This window comes from Morone saxatilis, unplaced genomic scaffold (genome assembly GCF_004916995.1).
Source record: "Morone saxatilis isolate NCDOM2014 unplaced genomic scaffold, NCSU_SB_2.0 Contig11, whole genome shotgun sequence".
Lineage (NCBI taxonomy): Eukaryota > Metazoa > Chordata > Actinopteri > Moronidae > Morone > Morone saxatilis.
In genome coordinates this window covers 2,440,111-2,452,677 of record NW_023339663.1, presented here as the reverse complement: position 1 = coordinate 2,452,677, position 12,567 = coordinate 2,440,111, and the positions used below count along the sequence as shown (strand labels likewise).

Genomic DNA, 12,567 nt, shown 5'->3' with positions numbered 1-12,567 from the left:
GTCTGCAGTCAGGGGTACATGGAGAAAAACAAATGATCACTGTAATTAAGCTTTAACAGTGAATATCTCAATATTTAATAATAATATGCATTTTATAAACTAATGAAAACATACCTGTTAATATAATATTACATTTCTGCCTATAGATTTGGAATAAGGTAACAGATGGCAATGCACATTAATCCACATTTCATAACTAGAATGTAAAAGATCCATTGTTTCTGGTCAGCATGTGGTGAGGGGTGTGTTGGGGGACTTATTAGTTAGTAGGCTATGTGTAAAATCTTATCTACGGCCCTGGATTAAAGATCCTCACTGCACTCACAGACTCGTCCTTTTATTCGGTCTGTTCTGATTCACGTGAATGCGGCTGGATCCACTCCGCTCCCTCTGAAACGGGAGTGTACGACGGGTCCGTGAACGCAGCACGAGGCAGCAGATAGCAGGGTGTAGGTGTTGAGCTGTACCAGGCCGATCCTGCCTTCATCCTCATCCGCAGCCCAGCAGCAGCAGCAGCAGCAGCATCAGCATCAGCGCCCCTCCCTCGGCTCCATCCACACCGCTGAAGGACGGTAAGACTCCCCGCCGTTTGTCCTCGGTTCAGACCCGCTGACAGGCTGCAGACAAGCCGGTGCATATCTGCTCCTTTTCGGGCTCTCTGCAGCCAATATCCGCCGTGATGTTCTAGACGCGTAAAAGCAGGCGCAGAGAGATCTGGAGACCGGGCTGACCGGTGGTCTGATCAGGCTGCCTGTTTTATAACACCGCATCGTTAATGTGGATGCATGCAGATGGTCGCAGTCACTGAAGGAATCTGACTGCATGAAGACATTTATACTGACAGTCACTAGATGTGAGCGTTCACCGGGTTTTCAGAGGCTGTGGACGAGAATGAATGTGAGTAAGATTATGGCTCATGATAATCCATTTCACTGCAGAGTTGTTTACATATACTCTTACTGCAAAACGAGGAGCCCATCCGATCTGATTTACTACTATGATTTTTCCAGTAGGAGCATATATTCGTGCATATGGTGCATTTCAGTCACAGAATGGACTGTTTGGCTAAAGGGCAACAGCAAGATGTTAGAAACAGGCCTACAGAGGGCATGAGCACAACCTCAGAAAGACACAGCTATATGACCTTTTTTGAGATTATAATGTAAAAATGTATTTTCTGTAAATGTTATCTCCCTACATGAAGGTTTCAATTATGTTTTAAAGCATTTTTCTCAATATCAGGGATGTAATTCTCATGGAGAAATAAGAAATTGTTATTTGTTTGGCCTGAAAACAGGCAAAAAAAAGAAACCTCCTCAGGTTGATAAAACCAACAATAGTACTGAGGTTATGACCCTTTTAGCCATTGTTTATTTCTCTGATTGTCATATAGGATGATAATGCAGTTTACAGCACAGTGTAAACAGCCTCTCTGACTCATGCTCACGTATTAACCCACAGTTTATGCTCATTTATCAGCTGTTCTCAATTCAGCTGAGTAAATTTAGGTGACCTGATTTTAGAGGTGGGAAGAAAAAAAACATCTTCTGACCTGAAGGCAACAGATGAGACTCGCTGAGTGTGAAGCCGAGTCGCTGGTGTGGGGAGGCCGCAGCAGCTCATTTGATCGTGTAGAAACTGTGTAGGGATGTGGATTAGGCTTCACTCTCCGAATAACCTCAAACTTATGCAACCGACTAGACAAAAATGTCTAAAAATAGAGAGATACACACAGGCAACTGACAGCTGCTTTAATCCGGAAACATGTAAGGCAGAGAAGATTATTTCTGTTCTGTTTTTATTGACATAATTAAAATGTTGCTGGTCGACACATATGTTGTTGTACATTAAAATAATCTATGCAGACATTTGATTGTAGATTTATCGTTTAAGTAATTTATCTGTTTATCTGTATATCATTTTGGGGTTTTTGACTTTGGTTGCAGAATGGCAGCTTTTTTTTATCGATTCATTCTTTTCCAGATTGATCTTTTGGTCCATAAAATAGTAAAAAATGCTCAATAAAATGTTCCAGAAACCCATGGTGACATCTCCAGTAGAGCTGAAACAATTAATCAATTAATCAACCAGCTGCCTGACAAAGAAGTTATTTGGCAAACCTTTTGACAATCGATTAATCTTTAATATCGTTTTTAACAGCTTCTCTAATGTGAATATTTGATCGTAAACTGAATCTTTGAGATGTAGACTGCTGACGACTACCAGTTATATTCATTATTAAATAATCTGATAATTATTATCTCAGTTAATTATTGTATCATAACAATTGGGCCCAAGTTGAAAACCAAAAGTCGAAAACCCAAAGACAAATTTACTATTAGTTTACTATTAGAGCCTGACCAGTACGAGATTTTCGAGACCAAAACCGATTTCAGAAGAACGATATGACGATGCAGAGGTACTCAGCCTGCTGCTTTCTTAATAACTCAGTGAAAAAATATTCATGTAAATATTATAATAATATAATATCATATAATTTAACATATACATTGTCAAACAATTTTAGAAATGTGCTAAACATCAGCACTGTAAAAACTACATTTATGCATTATATACTGGATGACGTATACACTGATACGATACTGATATTTCTGCGATATATTTCCAATATCGGCTGACCAATATATCGGTCGTGCTCTATTTACTTTAACATAAGACAAAAAAAGCAGCGAATCTTCACATTTGAGGAGCTGAATCAAAGAAAGCTGGACATTTTTGCTTGGCTAATCCTCTTTTTAGCTTTGATCGTTGGACAGACAGTATAACATTTTATCAATAGAAAAATCCATTGACAAAAATAGGAAGAATTGTTAGTTGCAGCTATATTTATGCTGTAACGAGATCAGCAGTTAACCAACCAGAGGTTTATTATTACCAACTGGAAGCTGTCTTTGAGATGTCCTTGAGCCGTCTTTCACGCAGACTGAAGCCTGTCGACGTGCAGGCTGAGCAGGAGGACGGAGCAGAGCAGCTCAGGTCATCTGTAATCATATTTTAGGTTCTGCGAGGAAACCTTGTTTCATAATAAAGCCAAGTGAACGAGATCAGTTTGTATCCTTTGTATTATTAAATTCTCCTGGAGACAAACCCATCAATGAAGCCTGCTTCTCTTCAGAACCCTCCCCACACCCCCCTGTAGTGTGCTCTGTGAACTCCCATAATGCCTCAGGGTGGGTGAGGCAGAGTGCTGAGCTCAGCGGGATCAGGCAGGGTGGAGCGTGGAGAGACTGGAAGCCCAGCAACAAGGATAGTCGTTTTTTTCCGGTTCGGCAGAGGTGTGGCCCCCAACCGACTGGTGTTACATTCACTCCACCAGTGTGATACTGGAAATCAGCACAGAACTGCTGATTCTTAGAGGAAAACACTCAAGGCCTCTGAAAAAAAAAATAAAAAATTCACATGTATTTTAAAAAGAAGGACATAAGCTGTAGTTTTTACACACCTGAGGTTAAGAAAGTATAAAAAGTATAAAATCTAACTGACGTCAACAACAAACAACAGTTCTGCCTCTATAAATGTTTAAATAATGTATTCATTTAAATTAATTTAAAATAAATTCAACCGATTTAATTTCCCATTATCAAACGATATTCGGTCCCATGATCATAATAATTATGCATCCCAAATGCACAAATTTGTAGTTGTATTTGATTCTTCAGAATAATCAAAAGATTAATTCATACCAAAAATAATAATAATCTGTCAACTTTAACCGGGCTGTTTTGACATTTAGAAGGACTGTCCCATGTTTAAAGCTGGTGATATTATTGTTAACAAATCCCATGAAAAGACCAAAACCAACAGTGAATGTATCTGCTAACAAATGTGTGTATCAAAGCCTGATATATCTTATTCCTCTGTGCCAGAGAGCTCCATTTGTGCCCATAAACTATTAAAAACTCATCAGTGAGCCACACTGTTTCACTGAGTGACATCGTCCTTCATTACCACGAACACACCAACATGTTCTCACTCCCAACTCATCAAATACTGCTGCTTGGTCAGCTTCAACATGGGACGCTGTAGGTAACCCTCTGGTATCATCATTAAATTAGCAATAATTAATATGATTTAGGCACAAAACTACTACGTTAGAATTAGGAAAAATAACATTACATACCTGATATAACTTAAACAGAATTTGAAGTGATGTACATGTGTTATGTTAGGTACGTTACATTTTATTCATGTACTTCTGTTTGGTTTCACACTGGACACGATCAACGCTCTCCTGGGTTCGAGTCCTGTGTTTGTCTGAGCCATCCATCCATACCACCACCTCCACACACCTCTCTGTCTTTATACTACATCACCTGACTTTGACAGTGGCTGAGTCCAGAAATAATGCTGCAGGGATACTTACGTTTTTAAAGATTTATGCCTTCATTAGGAACCATTGGACTTCCGGCTGTGTACCTCATAGGTTAAAGCAGTCAGAAAGTACTGAGAGGCGGACTAACACATTGTTGGTTTGGTCAGCCTCTTGAAGCTGATCAATACAGCACAATAAATAACAGTACATGTAGACAACACACGGTGTCATCTTAACTGAAGATTCAGTGTCAGCAGTGCTGATTGGTTTCTGGCGCTGCTAACCAGCTCCGTCTCTACCTGAGGGAAGTTTGTTTTGCAGCAGCTGATAGGTGGAAGAAGTGAAATGGTGAGACATTTTGAGATGTGACACCATGACATTCAAGATAAGGTTGAGATATTCATGACATTTATTGGAATCCTTGCCAGTCCGGATGTTTGCTGCCATTTTTGGGGTGAAGGTAGCTCAGCTCAGTTTGTGCTTTCTCCTGCTGTGAGCTGTAATTACACTCTACCTGCATCTGTTCACACTGGAGCTTTCCAAGTTCTCATCTCATGCACCGTCTTTTGATTGATCACCTTTAAAATGTGAGTGCACCCTTCTAACAGCACAGTTTAAATGCTCATTTAATAAGGCATGTTTGTTGAGAACAGTGATCTTTTAATTATGATATTGTGTAGATATGGATACATGAATTAAAAGCTGAATTGGTTAAATTGAGTAAAACAGTGGGAAAGATGTGCACCAATGCTACAGTAGACAGCACAGAACAACAGGGGTTGTTTTGATGATTAAACTGAATATCAGATTAAGACCATCGTTCATCAGTTATGTTCAAACTTCCTTTTTAGGTTAAACCATCTTATATTTTGTTGAGTTTGGAATATCTAACAGCACAGAAATTACAGCAACCTTGAACATCAATGGCCTTCGCATGAAGCTGGACTTCTTTATTAGGTTTGCAATGGTTTGAGATTTTCAGAGTACAATAAACATCTCAGAAAGTATCATGGTTAATATCAATATTACACAATTATTATTATTATTATTATTATTATTATTATTATTGGTGAATTGATTCAAACTGCAGAGTTGATCCAATAAATCATTATCACGTTATTAATCATAACCTGAATTATGATATAAAACTACCTCTTTTTAACTAAAATCCACAAACAGAAGTAACATTTCATTTGCTACTAAAAATATGAATTCAAATTACTTTTTTGAGCGGTTACGAACACAATGACTTATTTCTTTTCAATGAAACTAAAACTTTTTCAAAGAAGAAAGTTCCAGGCCTAATAAAGTGTTAAAAAAGCTTCAACAGACAGTCATGGACAAACTGAATATGACTTTTACCTACTGAACCAGTTTAACCTTTATGCCTTTTACTGGCGTTATGAAACAACCTCGAATTAACAATGTGTTACGGCACTCAAATAAAATCAGGCTTGAGTAAATGTCTTTGGTTATATCTACATAGATTTTAATTATACACAGCGTGTTTGCTACAATAATGGAGCTTTATGTGAGGCAGTTGCAGCATCCACGCTGTCAGGTTGCTTCTAATATGGTGAAGACTGCTGCTGCACCACAGGCTCTCATTCAGCGCTTTCATTATTTCCCTCAAGACTCACCTGAAAGCTGCATCGGTGTTCATACATCTGACGGTGAAAGCAGCAGGTACAAATCACCTGAATGTCACAGTTGCGTCCCTCTGAGGAAATGTACACTGGAATGCTTCTTTTTTTTATATAACCCTATCCCTGTTGAGTCATGAGTCACTTTAATGTTTCATTTCCTGCAGTTCGAGTAGTGCTTCAGTGCACTGCGATCGTTTATGTGTTCTGTTTAGTTTATGTGTTTTGCAGCCTGCAGTCTGATGGATGAGGAATTAATTGATGAATCAAGACAGAACAGGGATTTACCAATGTACCAATCAATCATGGTCCACCTTAAGGAAGAAACATCACCTCTGCTTCAGTTAGCATTGTCAGAGAAAGAGCACTATCTGTTCTTCGTACCAGGGATGCCAGTTATTGACCTAAACACACGCAGAGCGGACTCGAGTTGACAACGTGTTATGTTACTGTAAGTGCAATAAAAGCTTTCCAACAATAGTAATTTATTAATGTAGTCCATCTAAAACCAACGCTGATACTTTGATCTCGTTTTGGCTGCCTCACTCTTGTGGTGTGTTTGAAGGTGTGTGTAGATTAGAGGTGTTGCCTCCAGATGCTGTCACCTTCATTCAGATTTATAGATGAACTCATTTAAGTTAACTCATTTAACATTCCCTAATAGCATTGGGTTTAAATCTGAAATATTTTCAAATAGATGCTTTTGCTTTTCACTTTGACCCCGAATCCTCCGCCTTCATCTTGTCGGCCAACTCTTCTTACTCTTGTCACGTGATAAGTGAAATCTGAAGGCTCGAATATACTCCCAAATTGACGCGTACGTGGACTTCCGGGTAGAGTCTGCGCAGTAACAACTAATTGGTGGTATGCGGATGTTCGCACAAAACCACCCTCTGATGACGAAATGTACACCACTCAGACGCTAGCGGGCACAGAAAATCTAATTCCTGTTTGACTCCTGCTACTCTTTGCTGCTGCTGTACGACTAAGTATTAATCAAATAAAAACAACGGTGGAGGCGGTGGGCAAGTAATCGCTGTATGCCCAAACACTGTCTATACTGGCAAACCTACTTGGTACAATATAATAACTTCTGTAGTCAAGCTCATTATAAATCTGTAACACTGAACTCCCATGTCACCTCCCAACCAAACATATTTTAGTCCAGAATAAATTATCTTAACCCCTGTGTCAGAGCATTCTTATGACAAATAGTAATTATTAACACTTTTATGTGGTAATAATTACAGCATGGCCAAAGAGTGCCATAACTCCACTCATTATCTTCACATCAAGCTTTCCCTGCCGTGACTAATAACCCTCTCAATGATTCTGACCAGTCATAACGAGGGCAGCTTATTGCTTTTGTTATAAAGGAACAGTATAATTTATCACGCTGCCACTCAAAATGAACTAGCTTATAAGTTATAAACAAAAGCTTCTGCCAGCTGGAAACTGAATGAGCAGCGATCTGCCAAACAGAATAAGCGACATGTAATTAGTTTGTTCTTAAGAGCTTCTGTGGCCAAAAAGATCTTTGAGAGCTCGACTCAATTTGCTTCTGCAGGTGGGCTTTTCTGTTGGTGTTTACAGGTTAAAAGAAAAGAACAAGGGTTGGTATAGGTACACAATAGTACAGAATAGTACAGTTTTTATTTTCAGATTCACAAAATATTATGTTAAGAGCTTGAGTTGGTATTCCTAGCCTGACCTTCCCAAATATATCAGTCCTCAAATATCTCCAGGCCCGATACCCTCTCTCATTTTGTATTCTGTTCTATGTTTGTTGTCTTTAGTCTTATATGCATAAGTGACGAAGTATTAGACTCTGGTTTTCAGAGAATATTTCTCTGACCTGGAGATATCTGAAGTAATCTTTTTTTATCAATGTTGTATATGCAAGTGCAGTAAGCTGTTACACCATTGCCCACTGCCTACATCGCATACCAAGACCAAATTAAACACTGAATCGTGTGGCACCCATTTCAACATTCCTGTATGCGTCTCAAGGTGAAATCTTTTGCAGGTTTTAAACCTTCGCCCCCTGGTTTGGTTTATCCAGATAAAGATCCTGGTGTTGATAATTACCTAATATAGACTGAACCAGTAATTTGAACTGCATTAAAGAACCAGTTTGAAGGATTAAGTGGCATCTAGTGGTATAGTTGCAGATTTCAACAACATGGCGGCCTTTACTGAACGATTCTTTTTACCAGATTATTATACAATCATGAAAACATACTTATGAATATTAAAATCCTATTTTTGTCAGTAAATTGTCCTAAATATTACATACTGGACTTTCCAAATCTTTTTATTTGCCTGAATAGTCTGGATTGTATTGGCAGACCACTGATCTTAGCTGGGTGGCAGTGAAATAGTCCTAGAAGGCAGACTTCGCCCTGCAGGCCTTGCTGGATAAACTGTCAAATATGTGTATAAAGTGAGTGTAAGGTCAAAATAATGAGCAGTGTTGTGTGAGAGTCAGTATTGTCTTAGCAGTGAAAATGCTGAAACACCACAGGCCACATTTTCCTGTTGTATTTTTAACCACTGTGGGGAAGCATTAGCAGAATCATGTCATGTGGAGTCACACAGAGTCACATATATGGGAAATGGTCTACTTTTACCACGAGATTCACAAATAAACACACAGCTGACATCCCTCTTGGCCTCCAATGAGTGGGCAGAAAATGTGTCCCTGCCAGCTCGGACAGTAGCGGCTGCGAACCGCATCCCATCATGCACCAGAGGCACTAGTGTGTGGGCTCCCTCTGCTTTTGATTTATTCCTTAATGCTGTGAACACCCACTCACTATTAGACATCTCACTAAGAAGTGTAGAGGGAAAGCTTTTCTTCTCCACCATCTTATTTTGTAAAGCTCAGTAAAACAAAAAGGTGTAAGGACTGTGTGTGTGTGTGTATATATATATATATATATATATACACACACACACTAATATAAGATCTTAGCACATGGCCCATTTAGTAGCTGCAGCTTTTGATTGCGATACAAACATTCTGATTCACGGAATAGCAAAACCTGCATAAATGCATTACATTCACCAAAGAAAACAAAGAATAATTAATTTGTGTCTTTCTTATCTCATAATTATGAGTCACCATCTCAAAATTACGAGAAAATATCTTATAATTATGAGAAAAGGTTAGATGGTTACAATTATCACTATTTGAGAAAACAGAGAGATAATGGTGCTGCCTGATTTAACTGGCTTTTATACGTTCCTTGGTCTGATAAAGTGGGAGATATTATAGTGACTGATTAATGTGGAAGGTATTTTTCATTAGTGTGGTAATCTGTGCTTTGAGTAAGTAAGCGTCCTGATGGGGTGATATGTCGACGGGGCGTGAAATAAAGCAAAAGATTCCTGCATGTCGTTGTCGGAGAGTTTGTGTATTAGACACTAAGGTTACAGTGGCCCAAATCAAGATTTTTCTGATTTGAGCCCCTCTCCTATGTGTCCTGAATCAGATACACGTCTGTTTTTTTGCAACACGGCCTGAACTGTCAAATCACTCTTCTCGTTTCTTGCCGTGAGCGTCTTGTTGAAAGGTGCTGACAGATGTATTCAAAAGTAGCCCTTGGCTCCTAGAAATGTTTAGCCATTCAAACCTGTTATCTCAATGAGATCTTTATAAGTATCATAAATATGAGATATTAAGTCATAATTATGAGATATGAAAGTCATAATCCTTCAAAGTCTTCTTTTTTTCTTTGGTAAATCCAATATGCTTCCATAGAAACCACACTAGTTTGTAGCTCATGCTGGTTAAACACATATAATATATTGTAATGCTTTTAAGAAAAATAAAAAATTAGGATGCAGCGTTTGCAGAATTAGTAACAAAAGCTTTTGAAGCTCTTCATTATAATGATGAAGACTTGATTAAACTCTTAATATTATATTACACCTGCAGTGTCTGCACATATAAAAAGGCTCATTTTAATGTAATGAAATGTGTTATGAATATAATATTCCACTTCTGCCAATAGATCCTCCTAAATGTTACACACTGGACCTTTAAAGTCTTTTCATCAAGTTCTAACAGCTACTGAGCTTGCATGTCAGATCTATCAACAACTCAGCAAAGAACTGCTGATAAAGACAATGTGATGCAGCTGAAAGCTCTGGGGAAAGCTAGTAAGTGGATATTGAGTCAGGAGTGTTTTGTCAAACACTTTTTAAAGGAACAGGATTGGTCTAATGCACTCACTGTAATCTCATGTATGGTGCTGGAATCACTTTATCCCTCAGGGCCAACAGCTGACAGAGGGTCACAGTTCTACTACGGCAGCATCCATCTTGCCTCAGTTACTCTCCCATTATTAGTCTGTGGTATTCAGCCCGATGAGAGGCACGAGCCACAGAGGCCCAGACGACATTTGTCGAGCATTTGTTTCCATGATAACAGTCTGAATGATGTGTGGGCTCCTAAGTGGCTTTACAGGAGATTGTCCTTGGACATGTTAATAACTTGAAATAGGAATGAGGGAGAGCGAGGCGGTTAATAGGCTCCTCAGACATGCAGCGCATTTACATTCGTTGGTTGGAGTGGCAGCGTTTTGTCACAACACAGGGCTGCAGCAAGGAATCATGGGCCACTAGCAGAGGAGGCACCAAAGCCCCCCTTGATGCCCCTGACTCTTTAAAAGCTGTGAAGGGAGAGCAGTTTATTTCTAGAGTAGAAGTTGAAGAGCTTCAATACTTTTAAAAATTGACAAAAATGTGTTAAAAAGAGTTCGTATCACATTCTTTCTTCAGATTATTTTTTTAGTTGTACTTTAATTGGAAATTATTTATTAAGAATATCCCCTTGAAATGTACCATATCATTTTTAAGGGGGTCCTCAACAACAGAAGGTTCACAATCACACAAAAAAACTTGACCAAGACAACTGCATACAACAAACCAAAAGAAAAAGGAAAAATAAATAAATAAAATATCAATATCAAATAAATATCAAGACAAAATGAGATCAAACTACAAGCAGAGCACGAAAATGGATAATTCATTCACAGCCTAGAGTGGTAGTATTAATGTCAGTGAACGCATTAGATAATGGAGTTACAAAACACAATTACAAAATTATAAAAAGGTGTAAGTACAGCTAGAAGAAGTTAGATTACTTTGATCAGATTTGGAATAAAGCTACAATAAGTTAATTAATTAATTAGTTGATCAACAGAAAATTAATTGGAAGCATTTCTCATAATCTTTTAATTAAAACAAACAGAGACCAGGAGCCAGGGAGGGATGTTTTTTAAGCGAGTTAGTAACACAAAGAAAGGCAACGCACAGAAAAACTACTGGCAGGCTGAAACGTTAGCCATATCACTTGTAACACAGAGGAGACTGAACGATCAGTCAGGAGGAAGGAGCAGGGGTTAAATACTGCAGGGCTGAGGCGTCGATGAGACAATCAGCTGCAGGTGCTTCAGCCAAGTCATTTTTCAAGCAACAATGCTAATCGTTACGTAGCTTCAGCCTCTCTCAACTGTAAGGATTTACTGCTTTCTCTGTGTCATAAATAAAATATCTTTGGGTTTTAAACAAAACCTTTTGACTGGACAAAACACGTCGTCTGAAAAGATTAATGAGGGTTTTTGGAAGTTGTGATAGCAGTTTTATAGTCTAAACATCGTTTACAGCAAACAGCAAGTGTTAACAAGTAACAGTAATTAGTTACAGAAACTATTTTAGACTGTGCTACATGTAGATAAAGTTGTGAATGGCTTTTTGTGTGAAGATATTATGAAACACCTCATTGACTCAAACTAAGGTATGGAAAAAGTGTTGTTTTGCTATCTATAAAAGTCAAACAGAGCGTTTTAGACAAGACACTGACAAGCTCTTTCATTCCGTTTATGACTTATACTTCATGAAATTATTTTTTTCTTTTGTGTCTCTGGTCGTCAACAGTGAGTCTAACATAGATGAAGTGTTCCTCCGTTCTCGCAGTAGGATGTCAAGGTCGTAGAGACTGTTATATCTTCTCTCCAGCACATTGTCCTTCAAAAACCTCCTCTGGTGTCAGTGCTCAGATTAATGTGATACCCTAAGAGCTAAAGGCTAAAATGTCGTTAATGTAAAACACATCATCCGGCCCCTCCCTGAGCTGACACTGAGATGCAATACCAAAAGTTATGTTTTATATCCAAATGTTATTAGAAAATGTAATGGTCCTTCCATTAGTGTTCCCAACTAAGAGAATAGATAATGCACATTATTTGGGCGTGATGACTGATGGGAGTGAGTTGGACCAGGTCTAATGCAGTCTGGGTCTGTTGGTGTCGACAGTCAGCAGATACAATCATATGGGATTTGAAATGTAGAGATTCTGATGCAAAGTCTTCAGATCCAGTCGCTGCGAGTTACTCATACAGATTTGTTAAACTTGTCTCTTGAGGGAGACATACCGGTAAATAAACAGAAGAAGAGAAATGGTGAGCACAAATGGTTGCGGGGTGACAATGCACTGAACCGTGTTTCTCTCATTTTTTGGCATTTTCAGCACAAATGTCACCGGTTTGCATCCGTGTTTGTGTTGCTACAAGAAGACACAATTGC

At 38.6% G+C, this 12,567-nt stretch overlaps 1 protein-coding gene across 1 annotated transcript in view; it reads left to right on the top strand.

Moving 5' to 3' along the window:
• Positions 1–471: 471 nt before the first annotated feature.
• Positions 472–12,567, top strand: part of map1aa (microtubule-associated protein 1Aa) — a 27,477-nt gene continuing 15,381 nt past the window's right edge. Inside the window, exon 1 of the mRNA XM_035652221.1 lies at positions 472–572. The gene's annotated coding sequence lies outside the window, so the exon portion shown is untranslated. The remainder of the gene's footprint in view (positions 573–12,567) is intronic.